This window comes from Ascaphus truei, chromosome 8, assembly GCF_040206685.1.
Source record: "Ascaphus truei isolate aAscTru1 chromosome 8, aAscTru1.hap1, whole genome shotgun sequence".
Lineage (NCBI taxonomy): Eukaryota > Metazoa > Chordata > Amphibia > Anura > Ascaphidae > Ascaphus > Ascaphus truei.
Window position 1 is genome coordinate 70,199,640 of NC_134490.1, and position 17,173 is coordinate 70,216,812.

Below are 17,173 nucleotides of genomic sequence, written 5' to 3' on the forward strand. Positions count from 1 at the left end.
ATGCAATTGCCGCACTTACACAAATGTAATCAGACTCAAAGCATATATTTCACTGTTCTAATTTCTTTAGAAATGAAAAATAATTGCATTTTCATCTGGGCCCCAAAATAGGGCAGTTCTTGTCAATCAAGTGTTTACTGAACTGCTAGTCTCACCCTGTCCTGAGCCTGTGAGAGAGGGGGCTATTCTCTGCAAAGTCCTTTTCAGCACCAAGAGGGTTATTCGTTAAACTGCGATAGTGCAAATCAGAGCGCTGGAAACGCCAAATGAAGTCAATGGGAGTTTCTGTGCATTACAGCCCCGATCGGCACAATTGCAGTTTACTGACTAACCCTCATAGTGAGATTACAGAAAAAGGAGTAGCTAGTAGAGGCAGTCAAACCCCATCCCATGTCTCGTCTCACCAGGTTTACAAGATCACCTTAAAAGTATTTACAAATACTGGTCTGATTTTTTTTTTTTTTGTGGGGGGTAATAACCTAAATGTATCTCCTTACACATATCACCCCATATCATTTTGGTCCTAAGAGAGACTAGACCAATGGTGGGCAACTGCAGTCCTCAAGGGCCACCAACCGGTCAGATTTTGAGGATACCCCTGCTTCAGCAGAGGTGGCTCAATCAGTTGAGCCACCTGTGCTGAAGCAGGGATAGCCTGAAAACCTGACCTGTTGGTGGCCCTTGAGGACTGGAGTTGCCCACCCCTGGACTACACATTCAGGTTTCATTGCTTCCTTTGTGGTATCTTCCATCGTTAATTAAGTAGACTCTCGAAAGCTGGCCTTATAATATCTAGTCTAAATAAAAAAGGGTATCTCCTAATATTGAGGTATTCACTCCCTTGCTGGCAATCTTACAAACAATTCCAATGATAATTATCACTTGTCTCAAACTCTTAATTATTATTCTTTACACAACATTCTTTATAACCAACAAAACATGACTCATACAAAGACATCTCCAATTTTCATCATTTTTGTCCCGTGAGATTTGTGTTGTTAATCTAGGGGGGAAAAAAATAACAAATATTTCAACGAGCAGCCTTCGACGGGAATTCTTTCCAATGCAATTAATGTTATCAGTAGATGGCATATCACCTGTGTGACGTAACCTTCTGAGAAGTTTGGGTCGGGGCCAGCAGCGTTCAATGGGATTTCAGCAACAAATAATTAGCTGGGAATGTGTCCGCTGTTATCTTTTCCCCGTATCCTTTCCATTATTTTTCATGTCAGCAGCGACTTGTTTAAATCTGACCTTCACGGTAGCGAGAGAACAACACTGCGGATGCAAGAGGGGCACTTTCTTGGCATAATGCATTTGGTTACTTGGCTGCCTGGGAACATTTTTAACCCCTTCACTGCTGGAAGTGCCTGCCAAGAAATTGTTGCGGGGGCCATCTGGCAGCAAAGGGTTAACGAAAAAACTTTGAAGGGTTAAAGGAAGTGTGAGGTTTAAATGAATACTTGTGGAATCCCTCTACCTGTGGTTACTCATTTATACAGGCTATTAATGGGTTACTCTAAGTGTGGACTATGTCCCTCCCTATAGCCTAGTGTCGGTGAAGGGGAGGGAGGAGTTACTGTATGTCCCTGGGTATAAAAAGCCCAGTTCCCTTTCTTAGGCTTGTTCTTAAGTTCTAGTTTGCTTTCTAAAGCTCTCTCCCACCTAAAACCTCTCTAACTCACTGTCCCACACCTCTGGGACGTCCTCTCTCCCCACCTTAAAGCTGCAGTTCAGTCTTTTTTTTTAAATTTTTTTTTTTACTTCAATAGTTTCATGTGGGCAATAAAGAACTGTGTAGCTGCAGGTCAATTCGTTCTCCATGTATTGATAGGCGAAATTTGGTGACATAATTAGTGAAGGGATCTGTTTTTCTTCTGCTTTTGTCTCTCAGTGGAAGCTCATAAATATTCATGAGCACTCCTGCACTGACATGTGCTAGAGGGAGGGCAGGGCTGACAAAGGGGTGTGCCAGGGCTTGTGACAGGACATGAAGGGGCAGTGCCTTAGCAAATGGCTGTTAAAATAGAATACAAGAAAATTGGTCTTTCAAAGTTGTTTTTTTAAAAACAGAAAATGCTAAAAGTATTTTTTCTTACTACAGAACTGGTTTATTAAAAAAACCACACATGCAGGATATTGACTGAACTGCAGCTTTAAGACCTTTCTTAACACACACATCTTTAACGAACATCTGGGTAGCTCAGTGGCTGATACTGTACACCTCATACATCGACCATGGCCCCTTGCAGACACGTTTACGAGAACACCATCCTACTGTCTCTATATGTTCTCCCTACTTAGCAATTAGATTGTAAGCTCTGAGGGGCAGGGACTCCCTTTTCCTAATGTTACTTTTATATGTCAAATGCTTCTTCCCATTATGTGTTATATTATTATGTGTTATATTATTATGTCACGTGTGTTACTGATGTAAAGCGCTATGTACATGGATGGTGCTATATAAATAAAGATATACATACATTTACTGTTCTTAGATGATCCTGTAACTGTCCTATGGGAGTTCTAAAGACCGTGGGAGGTAGTCCCAGCAGCATCCAAGCAGTGCCCACATGGTTTACTCAGGACAAGAGGTTCCAGGGGTGACCAGGTTATCTGGAGAATGGAACTGACGGGCTTAGATAAGGTACACCCTAGTTCTCAACTTTACTAGAAGACTCCTTCCTATGTGATGTCCCCCCCTTCACTCCTTAGAGTAAAGTGCCCCCTGAGGTTGAGGTCGGGAGTTCACCTGCTGGTAGAAGTTTGGTGTGGAAGTAAGTGGCCCATTATTACTACTGCGGCTGCTGTTCTGAGGCGAGCGGACGCTGAGGCGAGCCTGCAGAAGCTGGGCGATTTCATGCCCATACAGGCGAGCCAGCGTCCGCGGTCGGAGGTGGGGGGAGACTGTAGGGAGGCGGGGCAGTGACGTCGCTGGGCCAATCGCCCGCGACGCACTGACGTCGACGTCACGGCGCCGACGTCACGGCGCCGTGACGTTGACGCAGCCCCACTCTCATTGGAGGGTTTCAGCCGACAGCGCGCTGAAAAACAGCTTGGCGCTCGGCTGAAACCTCCAACTCCTCCGCACGCCTGCGGACGCTCGCGTGAGCCCCCTCTCAAGGCATCCTCATTGAGGATGCAGGGGCTCAGCGCGGAGCGTCCGCACGCCTCAGCACGGCCTGTCCATCTATGGACACGGCCTTAGGCTGCGGTCCCAGTGACTGCTACAGCGCACGTCTCGGCGTGCGCTGTGCGTATAAGCACCGCACCCTCAATGGGGCTGGGCCCAGTCCGCACCTTCCCGCTGAAGGTGCAGCCGCGACGTACTGCCAGGTTTTTTTAAACTAAATGAAATTGAGTTTAGAACTTGCGACGGAGGCATGGCCACGCCCCCGCCGCCGGTTCACCCAATGAGGGCAAACCAGCCACGTGAGGTCATGACCACGCCCCCACAAAACCCCCATCACGCCCCCTCCTGTTGCAATCTCCCTCCTTCTCTGGAAGATCGCGGTTAGCGCTTTGCACGCACCGCCCCCCCGCATGCCACAGTGCTGACTGGGACCGCAGCCTTAGCATACAATGCATCCACTGCAGCCAGGGATTCTGGGAAATGACATGCAAATGAGCACACAGTGTCACCTTTTACTTCTAATACATTTTAACATGGAGCCTTCTAAGCTTATGCCTGCCGTATAAAACTCCCTGGTGCCCATTTCTTGCCACCATCTGCTCACTGCCACTTCAAGAGCTTGATTGCCATCTCCCCTGAGATAAGATCTAGCCATGTGAAGGCTGTGAGCAGCTAATAAAGGACCACTTTTACATGAACCCCCTGCCGGTTGGGTAACATCTGTATGACACTTCCATTATTAAGGTAACAAGGCAGATGTTAGTCAGTAAGGATAGATTATCCGTGGCAGCAATCTTGCTGAATGATAACATGGCATTCTTTTGAGGTTTATGTGGCTATATGATTTGAAGAGCTGAAAATAAAAAAAGGTCCCAGATGAAACATTTTAGGATTGCTTTGATTTTTGAAGATTTACCAAATAACTTCTGGAGAAGACTGGTATTGTAATACACAGGTCAGTGACATATTTGGATTGATTCTTTATAGCACTGTTCCACATAACTAGGAAAACCACAGCTGAAGACGTGACTTGATTGCTGTTTGGATATCCATGTCCTTCTCACAATAGCACAAGTTTGTTCTGTATAGCGGCTCCCTATAAATAAATGGCAACTTTAATCAAATATCCCTGTTAGTTTTCCTTTAATGCTTTTACAAAAGGAATTTGTTTGCTGCCTCCTACCTGAAAATAAACGTGCTGCCGTATACAGCGGTACTGAGTGTGCTTATATATTTTGAGCTACTTAAAAAATCTTCTTGGAGAAAGGAAAATGCAGTATTCTCTAACTTCCTTATACTGTAGTTGGGTGAGATGACCATCCAAGAATCATTGAGGTTAGGTGGGTGGTCATGAATGAAATCATGGTACTAATGTGAATGTGATGACTTTTGTCAGTGAGACTCCACTGAACAGAGACTTCTGATACAAAAAATCAGTGAGACTGAACCCAGATCAGTGAGACCCACAGAAAATAAGTGACGTCTGTCATGAATTATACAGCAGCACCGGGCTAGAGAGTATCCAGAGCAGATGTACAATACAGAAGGGTGAGCTGGCAATGGCATTAGCAAGTAAGTGGGGCCTTCTTCAAAGTCATGTTTTCTATATAGGTGTAGTCACGCTTCGCTCACACAACTAAACATTTGGCAGACAATAGGATCAATGCCATTGACTTCCTCTCTAACTAACCATTGTTTTCCTTACCTGTTTGTAGCCCTCTTTCCTGCTTATCTAGAGCGACTACTAGTGCTGCATGTACCTCCTGGCTCAGCGAGATCTGAGCCTCCGCTAACTGGGAGCCTGGGGTAATATTAGAGTCTTGGCAGCGCCTCCACTTACCCAGGATCCCCAATAAGTGAGATTCCCCTAGGCAAGAATAATAATAATAACACACTTCAACTTGGTAACCGTTTACTGATACGTAATGGCAGAACCTTATCTTATATCTATTAAAGATAACACACATATAATGATGCCTATAAATGGCCGTTAGGCAATAGATATCTCGGTGGCTCGGCCACTCTCCTATAGAGTAATGTCACTTCCCACCACCGCGTGCACCCCACACCGTGTCCAGTATATATATATATATATATATATATATATATATGTTTATATATGCGCAGCCTTTTGGTCACTCAACCCAGTGTCCCCAAAAAGTCCTCCCCCAAGGCGGGATCAGCGCCTGGGTACCGGTGTTGGTGCACTTATTAAATACCTTCCGGCTACTCCTGCAGCCGGTAACTGACTTCGAAAAGGATCCGCCGATTCAGCGTAGTCTCTCACGAGTTGGTGATGTTCAGCAGCTTTAGCCCGAACCACTGTTCACACACACCGCAGCTCCGCGACACTGTGTCCCTATCTGTTGCTACAGTAAGGGAATAAGGGCCTCTCTCTATAGGGCGTCCCTGCAGCACCACAAGCTTATGGTGACTCAGGGTATACACTTGGGCCTGAGGGGGAATCTGGCCTGCGCAGGTGGGTCACTGACCCCCTTGCTCCTCCGGTGCCCTCTGCTAGCGTGGTCTCTCCCCCTCGCTTCCCTTTCCTGCCTGCCAGCAATTCCTGCACTCCTATTGGTTCCCTGGTGTCAGGTGGCTCTGCTGAGGCTCCTGGGAGTTGTAGTTTACTGCGGGGCATCCTGGCGATTGGCCAGCCATCCGCACGCTTTGCACTGCGCATGCCTAACTCTCTCCGCTTCTGACAGTCGCGCCTGACTACAGCGCAACAACATGGCGGCGCCCTGTGCTACCGGGCCGCCGCGGAACCTCCGAACGCTCCCTCAAGAGGCACCCTGCAGCGGAGGTAGAGAGGCAAACCAGGACACCCCTACATGTTCATAAACTGTCCTATTTTCCTTGGTCCTTTCTGAGTCCCTCTGGAAATCCTGAGGATAAAACATTATGGTAGAGAGAATCTGATTTCATTTCTGCTAATGTCAATAGACTGCAAAACGGAACAAATCAGTGCAAACATATTGCACCAGATTTGGTAAAGGAAAAAAAAATCTAATTGCTGTCAACTGGATTCCTTTACTTTGAAAATCTGGTGCTGTTTTTATTTTTTAACTAGACTTGCCCGGATTCGCTTTTTATCTTCCTATTTATTGTATACTAGCTGAGAAACCCGGCGTTGCCCGGGTGGGTCGCTGCTGCAGTTTGCAACTTGCACAACAAAATCCCGGGTTAAGAAAGTACATTTGGTCATAAAAGCTGAAATAGACAATATATGTCTATCAAGTGATTTCTCTACTTGAAACATACTTTGCCCCTGTCAGATAAGAAGGGGACGCAGACAATGACACCAAATAAAAGACAGAAGGTAATGGGAGTGAAGCCCTGCTAAGTTTGAGTTTATCATGTTTACAAATTAACTTTAAAATACTATTTAAAAATACCTGCAGGTATGTGATTTTCGCGAAGCAGAGGAAAGGACCTCCCAGCCCGACGCTACAAGCCTGGTAGACAGCGTGTATCACGCGCAGGCTAAATTAACCCTTAGCACAACGGAGACCAACCATATAGGGATAAGCACTGTAGCCGTAATGAATACTTGATCACATTGAACGGGAAAACCCTGGACACGATGGGCCCTTTGTCCCCCTAAGGGAACCGACGGGTCTTCGCCTGAACCAGGTAAACCTTTAGTGATGCAGGTAACAGCAAACAAAATCCAGACGGCGTACTCACATCCAGAATCCAGGTGGGTTGAAGTCTCCGGTGCAGGCAGCATGCGTCCAGGGATAGCAGGGACAAGTAAGCAGGAGGAAAAGACTTGGAGCACAACTATTAAAGAACGAGAACTGGAGGCTAATAGAAAAATAACAAATTATTTATTGGGACATATCTAATTAAAAAGAGAAACCTCTAACGCGTTTCTCGCATGGTGCGCTTTATCAAAGAGGTATGTGATTTTTGTAAAAAGATGTAAACCACAGCACTCAGATATCATTCATCATGTTTCATATTTCTATCTGGGCGTTTGCACTTTTAAGGCCTCGTTCAGGGTGGCAGAGACAGGAGGTGGAGGGCGCGCGTCCGCGCGTCAGTCTGCTGGGCGATGTGTGCTCATCATCCCCAGCAGACCTTTTCAAGCGTTCAGGAGGCGGGGGTAGAGACCTGAGGTTAGGGATGGGTGTTGCTCTTCTCACTACACTTGCCCGAATGATTTGATTGGCTGCCGAGGTCCCAGTGACGCTGCTGCAGGTTCAAAAAACGACTTGGGCTGTTTATTGAAACTGTAGCCAGCGTCAACTCCGGGCTTCGGAGACAGGGCAGCTGCTACCCTGACAACTGATATTTACTTTAAACACTTTGTTTCGAACGTGCGCGCGCACGTAAGCACACGAACGTCGCGAAGCAGGCACCCTGAACAAGGCTTAAGGAGGGGAACTACAGTATAGTGAGGCCTAAATGATCTTAATACTCATCGTCAGCCACTCCGCTGTGTTGTTCTCCATAGATCATTTGTATCCAGAATTTGAACTCGTGCAATAAAATTTACAATGTAGAATAATTTATCTATCATCATTTGAAAATAATACATACGGGAGTGTTTAGTCTGGATAACACAAAGTGATAAAGGAATGGCTGAAACTGATACATGCAGCAGAGTACAGTGAATAATTAATATACTTGTCACTGTTAAGATTAGTTACAGACTGTTGGATAAGCTATATGAATCCGTCTTCGGCAGCTCATAAACGGAGACAGTTTGGGCCTCTTTGACAAGAACAAATAAATTGTCATCATTGTTAAAGGAGCAAGCCAAGCGCTGCTTATAAAAACAAAATTATTTTCTTTTTACGTGGGATTGAAGCAAGGGGTCTTCGGAGCTGCACCCCATTCATTTCAGCTCTGGGGGCCCCCTGCTCCCCGAGACACTTACCTCCGTAGGGGCTGCCTGTATCACTCTTCTGTTTAAAGGTCCTGGTCACGTGGGCCAATAGGAAGCCGCACTGGACGATGTTATTACCCAGCAGCAGCCAATCAGGATGGAGGAAGCTGCCCAGCCCCCTTAGCAACAGCCCTGCTCATTCCCTGCTCTGGGGAATCCCGTGCCCCCCCCCCCCCCCACCCTCCTCCCACACCCCGCCCCCCACCCCCCAAGTCGATCAGGTCACTATAACTAGAGAGGTAATACCAGACGTACATGTCCAGTATTACCTCATTTTTTTACTGGACAGAGTGTCGAAATACAGGACAGTCTGGTTCAATACTGAACACCAGGCGTAACCAGGCCTAGATGTAATAGATTGTAATAAAAAAATGAGCCTGTTTTTTTTTTTATTACATATTGCAGACAATAAAATCTGCTACTCATTTAATTGGATTAATAATACAGTTAAATTATATTTTGGGGTCCGATTCTCATGCCCCCCAACCTGGATGCTTTGGCACTAGATTAATAATAAAACAGGTCATTTTAAATATGTTTCCTTTTACCATCAATGCATTGAATTATCTGTCATCAGTTATACTCCAGCCAATAATATGAGGAGTGGTTACATGGAGGAAGAGGAGGATTAGGGAAGAATTGTATGACACACGTAGGGTTGCCAGGTGGCTTCTCCAAAAATACTGGACACAATTGTAAAAGATGCGACCCCCCCCCCCCCACAATACATATAAAAATATTGGACATACATTCTTAACAAATCCACTGGACTACAGTTACCTTATGTAAGTTACTCTTTGCATTTATTTGTTCTGTACATATCTTTTACACCCGGTGCGCTTTGTGCTCTGTTTTTCTCTTATGACTGGTTCACCTGTGGCGTTGGACATTTGTGTAGGAGGGTAACACCTCCACGCACAGGAGCTGCAAGAGGGGGGAGTTGATCAACTGAAAGATCCTTAGGAAACATGAGCGCAGATCATATACAATTCAGACTTATCTTGGGGATGGTCTCAGGCCCGGTGGCTGCGGGGGGGGCCCGGTGGCCGGACAAAGCAGTTACCACCGGCCTCGGCTCTCCCGCAGTTGCGGGCCTCTCCCACACTTTGTCCCACGCCAAGCGCCGGAAGCGGATCCCAGCTTTCTTCTGGTGTGCGCCGACGTCAGAGGCCCGGCGTTCGCCAGCATCAGACGCTCGGCGTGGGACAAAGTGAGGGAGGTCCGCAGCTGGGGGAGAGCTGGGGTGACTACTTTGTCCGGCCACCGGGCCCTGCGCAGCCACCAGGACACTTGTCCCGGCTCTGCCGCCGCACGTTCAGAGAGGTAATACCGGACACATACATGTCCGGTATTACCGCTCATTTTTTACCGGACGCAGAGGCAAAATACCGCTCTGCATGGTTCAAAACCAGACTCCTGGCAACCGTACAATATATATATATATATACATCTAATTTTAATATGTGTATCTTGTAACTCATATTTTTACCATATCTTGCCATGAATGTCCTCCACGTTGTATGTGTCAATTAAGCCACAAAGTCTGTTGTGATGTTGCAGGCGGTAGCACTTGGTGGGCCACTGGATGTGAAATTGAGTTGCAGCATTTGGTCAACACACTCACCACAAGTTTAAAGACTAAAAGATCCTGCTTTATTGTTGCACTCTTGTATGTTTTTTTTTACCCGTGGTCATTACATATGAAAATGGTGAATGTTAATCTCCCGGTAGGTCAATCTTACCGTTTCATTCTCCGTGTTCAGTAGGACATTTTAACAGTTATTTACTAGGTTGCTGATTAATTGCAGCGGAAGCTGTGGGGCTGTTTGCGTGAAATTGATCCCACTAAGGTAGAAAAGATCACAAGAAGATGCCCTATTGTTATTCAATAGAAAAGCGTCCTTCCCCCATCCCTCCCTTTCTTACTTTTTGTAACCCTCACCCTTACCCCTCAACCCACACAACAACAAAAAATCAATAAACTTTGAGTTATTAAAAAAAATAATAAGAAAAGTGCAAACTTTGTTCATTTATTCATTTGCAGTGTTGCACTTTGGAAAAAAGACAGCATTTTATTGACTTCCCTTCCATCAACGTATGTTATCTAGCAAGAGAAGCACTTACACACACATCTTCTTTAAGAGGTTGGTAGAGCTGTGTGCCAACTGGCAAAGCAAAGGCTGGACTCTAGTAGGAAAAAAAATGTCTTTAGACTATATTGTGAGTGAGTAGCATTGATAAAATACGATGTATGTATGCAAGTGGTTTCAATGTGACTGTCTACTCAGTCACTTATCTAAATGCTGTCCTGATGTATAATGTACGTTGTATGATGGACTACATAAGTAGTGTTTAGAAACACTGTGCTTGTTCAAGTAGAGCCATCAATTGACAACAACCAAAGACTCTCTGAGGTTCCTGTATAAACATTCCCAAAAGTACCATGTGGAGGATGACATGAACCCCACATAAACAGTGCACCGGATTTCCCATTATTTTATGAAACTGCATCTGTATTGTATGTTTTGTAACCTTTCGTTTCTGTATCGAAAACTGCACACTTTTGTAACATTAACTCTAAGTTTTAATATGTTCTGCCTTTGAGCTCAAAATGTCACTTATTACCTTCTTGAAGAGATTAACCGCATTTTTGGACACGTTTTGCAAAATAGTTTTTTTGTGTTAATTACATATTTTTCTAGCATCAGGGAGAGAGAGGACTCCTGAGGTTTTAAGACCTTAAATTATTCTTGGTGGTGCTGGCAGCGCAATTGAGGTGTAGTATGATGATTTTTGGGATGTTAGTGTTCAGTGTTGTGCAGGGATATATATGATTGAGCTGGGTGTTATAAACGCCTTACACACACACAAACACAGTGCCACAGACAGCTGTCCGGGGGCGCAGGACTAGAGTTATGAACGGCCCCTCCATCCCCCGTGTCGGCGGTCTTGCGAGCCTCCCCATTTCACACATCACGAGCCCCCTCCTCCCATGTATTTCTCTCCCCTCCGTCTCACCTCTCACTCTCCCCCCTCCATCAATTACCCCACTCTCACACAATTCCTGCCCCCCGCCTCACATGTATTTCTCTCCCCTGCGTCTTTCTCTTACTCCCTCTTTTCCTCCATCACTCCCTCACCCCCTCTCTTACACCTCCTCTCTTCTATCACTCTACCCCCACTCCGTCAATTACCCCACTCTCACTCAATCCCCCAACAAAAACCACTCCCCCAAATACAAAAAACCTTCCCAGTTTCTCCCGGGAAGGATGCAGGCTTCTTTTCAGATATGGAGAGACACGCGGATTAGCACTCTGGGCCAATTGGTGGTTGGGAACAATGGTAGGTTTTTGACGTTCCAAGAACTGAAAGAACAAATTGGACTGCCTCAGACACATCACTTCGCTTATATACAAATAATGCATTATTGCAAGAGTGTGGAATGCTATAAATCAGATCTATTGGGAATAGATATTTTTGAGGCTTTATTTTAAGGATGCTTATACAGCTCAACCCCGTTATAACGCGATCCGTTACAACGCGAATCTGCTTGTAACGCGATGCCAGAGTGGCTCCCAATTTTCGTATTTATGAATACTTTACAACACCATTATTGGTATCTTAAATACTGTATTGTACAACGCATACAATTGCACATTATTTTTAACGCGATCCGCTTATAGCGCGATGTGATTCTTTGGACCCCAAGCACAGCGTTATAAGGGGGTTGAGCTGTATGACCAAATATTCTATCTCATATTTATATGATTGGATTAGGTACAAGGACTGAGAAGGATCTAAGAAAAATGTTCACTGGGTGGGAAATAGATTTCCCAGGAATTGAAGGATTTGATCTGTTACTGGAAGGGTTAACTTGGGTTAGGAAAATGATCATTTCTGAGGAGGGGAGAGACATGCAATATAAGATACTGCATAGGGCTTATTATGCTTTCGATATCAATTATAAGGGGATTGAAAAATCTAAAAAGGGCCCCACGTGCACCCAGGAAAGAGCAGATTTAAAACACTATTAGTGGGATTGTCTGGTTATTTCTGATGTTTGGGATACAGTTCTGCGGTATGTACAAGAGGTTATTGGGGTAACTACAATAGAAGAGCCCTTAGTCTTGCTCTTTGGAAATTTGGACATTTGGAAAGAGGTTAATGTAAGGAGCAATGTCCCAAGGCTAGCAGAGATCGACTTGCTTGCAGCAAGGAAAACAGTGATGGTGAAATGGATAAAGCCTGAACCCCCCACTTCAGATATTTTAAACGATTATCTGAATAAATTGATGATGAGACGAATTAAGAACCGAGAAATGGTTTTTAAAAAATGGGAAAAGTTTATTGATACTACTGTGTCTCGCAACAGGATAGGGATTCAATCATACAGACATTTGAGCATACCTCTTGGGGTCTCTTCAGACTGATTGCGATGGGACACAGGAAATATGATAGTATTTTGTTGGTGGGGGAGATAGTGAAAGGGGAATCGTATGCCAGATTATGTTAGGAGGATGTGTGGTGATAGCTGTGATGTTAATCTTTGCTATTATCTGTTTATTCTTTTTATTATTATTTGTGTTAATGTGTTGAATTTTGAAATTATGAGTATGATGAGCAATACTAAAAACAATTTTGTGTAAAAGTATATTTTTTCTGTGTTTCTTATTATATTTTTTTCTGTATTGTATTGTTATAATGTTGTTCTTTAATGTTTATGAGCCCAATAAAAAAAACTATTATAAATATAAAAAAAACCTTCCCTCCCCCCAAATACATACAAAATAACTCCACACCCCCTCAAATACATACAACCCCCAACCCCCCCAAATACATACAAAATAAATCCCCACCCCCCAAATACATACAACCCCCACCCCCCAAATACATACAAAATAAATCCCCACCCCCCAAATACATACAAAAAACCTGCCCCCCAAATACATACAAGCTACTCTCACCCCCAAATATATATATATATATATATATATATATATATATATATATATATATATATATATATATATATACAGTGTTCGACAAACCTATACATTTGCACGCCCCGAGCGAGTGGATTTAACATTGTGGCGAGCTCCTATTGGCCCAAGCAGCACACGTGTGGTACTAGGTGGCGAGTAGATTTTTTTGTTCGGTGAGTAGATTTTTGGGTGATTTGTCGACCACTGTATATATATATACACACCTCAAATACATACCAAACTTCCTCCACCTCCCAAATACATATTTAAAAAAAAAAATACATATTAAAAAAAAACACCTCAAATAAATATAAAATATAGACTTACCTTGGGGATGGTGTCAGGCCGGGCCCGGTGTCTGCAGTGAGGGCTCAGTTGCCGGTCCCCAGCAGCGGTGCCTCCCTCACTGACTGTCCCACGCTAAGCTTCTGATGCCGGCGTGTGCTGGGCCTAGTTCTCATGCCGGTGCGTGCCGGAAGCTGACCCCAGCTTGCTTCCGACACACGCCGATGTCAGAGACCCGGCGCGCACCAGCATCAGAAGCTCGGTGTGGGACAGTCAGTGAGGGAGGCCCCGCAGCTGGGGAGAGTCGGGCCCGGCGGCAACGAGAGGACCGGCAGCCACCAGGCCTGGGACACTTGTCCCGGCTCTCCCCCCGGCGGCCCGGCACACATACACACAAGGGTAGCGGTGTACGTGGCAGAAGAATTAAATAAATAGTCTCCTTAGAAGTTATTCTACTGTATATAGTCTGAAGCTCTGATCAACCGAAAACTCCCTCTGATTTAAATGGTGCGAGTGGCTGATTCCATCTATACAGAGTAAGCCTCATAGCTTTGTGATGCTTTGTTGTGTGTTTATGGTGTGATGCTCTGTTGTGTGTTTATGATGTGATGCTCTGTTGTGTGTTTATGGTGTGATGCTCTGTTGTGTGTTTATGGTGTGATGCTCTGTTGTGTGTTTATGGTGTGATGCTCTGTTGTGTGTTTATGGTGTGATGCTCGGTTGTGTGTTTATGGTGTGATGCTCGGTTGTGTGTTTATGGTGTGTGGCTCTGTTTCTGCTGTGCTATCAGGTCCCCTCTCCTCACTTCTTTAACATACAATACAATTCTAAAAACATGATTAAACATGATTTTACATTTGCTTCGTTGTAACTCCAGGTACCATTACATGTGACAGTGCCATTCACCTTTGCTGTAGCAGCCCCTAGGGGAAACCCAGAGATATAGCACTACAGACAGCTCCTTTAGATTCTATGACAGTTTCTGTAATAATGAGAAAATAAGATTATTTTTTTTTTTTTAAAGAAAATGCTAATGGTTGAGTGCAAGTTCTTTCTTTGTCTTTAATACATCTGGTTCATGTCCTTTGCAGGGGTTTTGTTACAGTTTTAGTTTTAGTAAATAAGCCTCTTAATGTCATAAAGAATCATTGTAAGTATAGTATATAAGTTTGTGTAACATCTCGTGAAAGGAGGAGGAGAGGTTTTTAAACCTCTCCGGAGGCCTGATAATAACAAGTCTTCATTTATATCTGGAAACTGTCTAAGCCAAGTGCTTATCTGGCCCTTTTTATACTGTATGAGTGTCTGAGTTTCGGAGAGCATATTTTATAGAAGGAGGATGTAGAGGGGCCTGAAGATTTTCATGCTATGAAGTGTGTGTCTAACTCTGTACGAGGTAGGTTCAAAGGGGTATTCTTGAGAATCTCCATGGTATAAAGTCTAGCCTGTATGTACAGTACATTAAAAAAGATCTTAATTGGGGGCATTACATTTATCCTTGAAGATCTGGAATGAGTGTATCTCTCCTGTTAATATATTTATCATATTTTTTGTTCCCAAAGTTGACATGATTTATCAGCCCTACCATGTTGCATGTGAAAGTTCCCCCCTAAAGGGTTTACTATTCAACCCCTGACCTCACACCTGCTGTACAGACCAAAGTCTCTGACTGTCTCTCCGCTATATTATCCTGGATGGCCCTCCGCCGACTCAAACTTAACATGTCAGAGACGTAGCGCTTCATACTTCCTCCCAAGCGCATTTACCCCCTTTGTATCTGAAGCCCTCTCCCGCTTAAAACCTTTCTCACTGACTGCCCCACACCTCTGGTATGCCCTTCCCCTCAATATCTGACTGGCATCCTCTCTAACCATTTTAAAACACACCTCTTTAATGAAGCATACGGGTAGCTCCTTTGGCTGATACTATACATCTCATACAACGACCTTGGCCCCCTGCAGACGCACTTACCATAACACCTTCCTACTGTCTCTGTACGTTCTTCCTACGCACCACTTAAATTGTAAGCTCTTCAGGGCAGGACCTTTTCACTAATGTTACTTCTTAATTATGTGTTATATTATCATGTCATGTGTACTACTGCTGGGAAGCGCTATGTACATGGATGGCGCTATATAAAGATATACGTACATTAATAGATTTATAACTGGGTGCTAGTATAGTGCATCTAGATTATTGCCAGGCTTTACACGCCTTTAAGAGCAAGGGATTTATTTTACAATGTTTGGGTATTTTTGGGATTGTCATATGTAACAAGTACCATCTAAGCCTGATTATAAGGTGATGGTTTTTAAAAAAATAAAGTTAAGTTGAAAAATCCGTACTCGTCTTATAATCGGGCCCCGCACATTTCGGAGCTTACTACCAAGACAGCAGCAGTCTGCGCATGCGCTCCACGTGATCAAAGACATCAATGTTTTGTCCGATTGATCCTGGTGAGAAAGAAAAAAAAGGAGTGACCACATTGAAAGACGGAGAACAAGAAAGGGCCAAATGAACAGAACTGCGAAGGAGTTATGATGCTGGTCCGTGTGGCAGAAAACACAAAACTTTGGACGTTGCCATAAGAGAGGATAATGTGATGCGATGGCGGAAACAAAAGAAGGAACTCCTAAATGCACAAAAAAATGCATTTCGATGGCCTAAAAAAGGCCGTTATGAAGAACTTGATGGACATGTTGTTCAGTACATTAAGAAGATGCGTGATGAAAGATTTCTCGTAACGAGAGAAGTTATCCAGTTCAAAGGATGTGAAATTGCGAGAGATTTAAAGATACCAGAAATGGAATTTATAGCAAGCGTGGGATGGTGTAGGAAGATAATGGGTTAACTCTGAAGCAACGTACATGTTAGGCACAGAACAAAAAAGAGGTGCAAGCGCAAATAACACAACTTAATAATACGATATATAAAAAGTGCCTATAATATATTTACCACACAGTGTCAAATATGAGTATAAACCAACGATAAAGGTCAGGTGAGAGTGCAAATAAAAATATATGTAATCACTGTCCTTGGAGATGATGCTGCTTCCAAACAGGATTCAGACCCAGTCCAGATACAAGTACTGTATGGCGAAAAGATACGGGGAGCAAAATACATCCAGGGACATGGAATAAAATAAGGAGAAATAGTGCAGCACAGTATACACAATGGCAATGTGGGAATCCCCTCCCCCTTTTTTCTGACCCATATGGAATTCGTTATGGATGTATGAAGAGGATATCAGGGTGTCCTTTTGAGTTGGTTACTTTGTATAAGGGTTGCACAAAGTTTTTGACCTGCGCCCCCCTTGCCTGCTCCCCCCCCACCCATGCTTGCGCCCCCCTTACCTCTTTTGCCGGGGTCTTGTGACGGCACGTCGCCACGTCACATGACCCAGCGGCGTAATTTCATGCCACGGCAACGCGTCACTACGAGCTTCTGAATCCCGGTAAGGGAAGTTACAGAGACTTCACGCGGTCCCCCAGCATTTAATTTAAATGCCTTGGGTAAGGGCGCGGGCCCCCCCACCCTAGAAACTCTCGCACCCCCCAGTTTGCGCACCCCTGCTCTTTATAACTTCCCTGCTTGATCTTCATGTGGAATATTCACAGCGTCTCCTGTTCACATTACCATTGTGTATACTGTGCTGCACTATTTCTCTTTATTTTATTCTATGTCCCTGGACGTATTTTGCGCCACGTATCTCTTCGCCAGGTTTGGCACAGAGCCTGACACAGGATTTCAGTGAAAAACTGATTTAATTTCAATGCCATGTTACAGCCCTAAGGAAAAAGCATGACTATCCTCTACGGTTCATGGGTAATGCAGATCAAACGCCCGTGTTTTTTTATAAGCCTGTGAATGTTACTG

General features: G+C 44.3%; 1 protein-coding gene and 1 long non-coding RNA gene across 3 annotated transcripts in view; one reads left to right on the top strand and one right to left on the bottom strand.

Moving 5' to 3' along the window:
• NEURL1 (neuralized E3 ubiquitin protein ligase 1) overlaps positions 1–17,173 on the top strand; it is a 278,678-nt gene that overhangs the window by 52,143 nt on the left and 209,362 nt on the right. The gene's annotated exons all lie outside the window — the stretch shown is intronic.
• On the bottom strand, positions 8,816–15,746 carry LOC142500965 (uncharacterized). The gene is made up of 5 exons (XR_012803378.1): positions 15,643–15,746; positions 14,204–14,279; positions 10,155–10,217; positions 9,773–9,875; positions 8,816–8,954 (listed from the first exon to the last, which is right to left on the bottom strand). It is a non-coding gene; the product is annotated as an uncharacterized LOC142500965 (long non-coding RNA).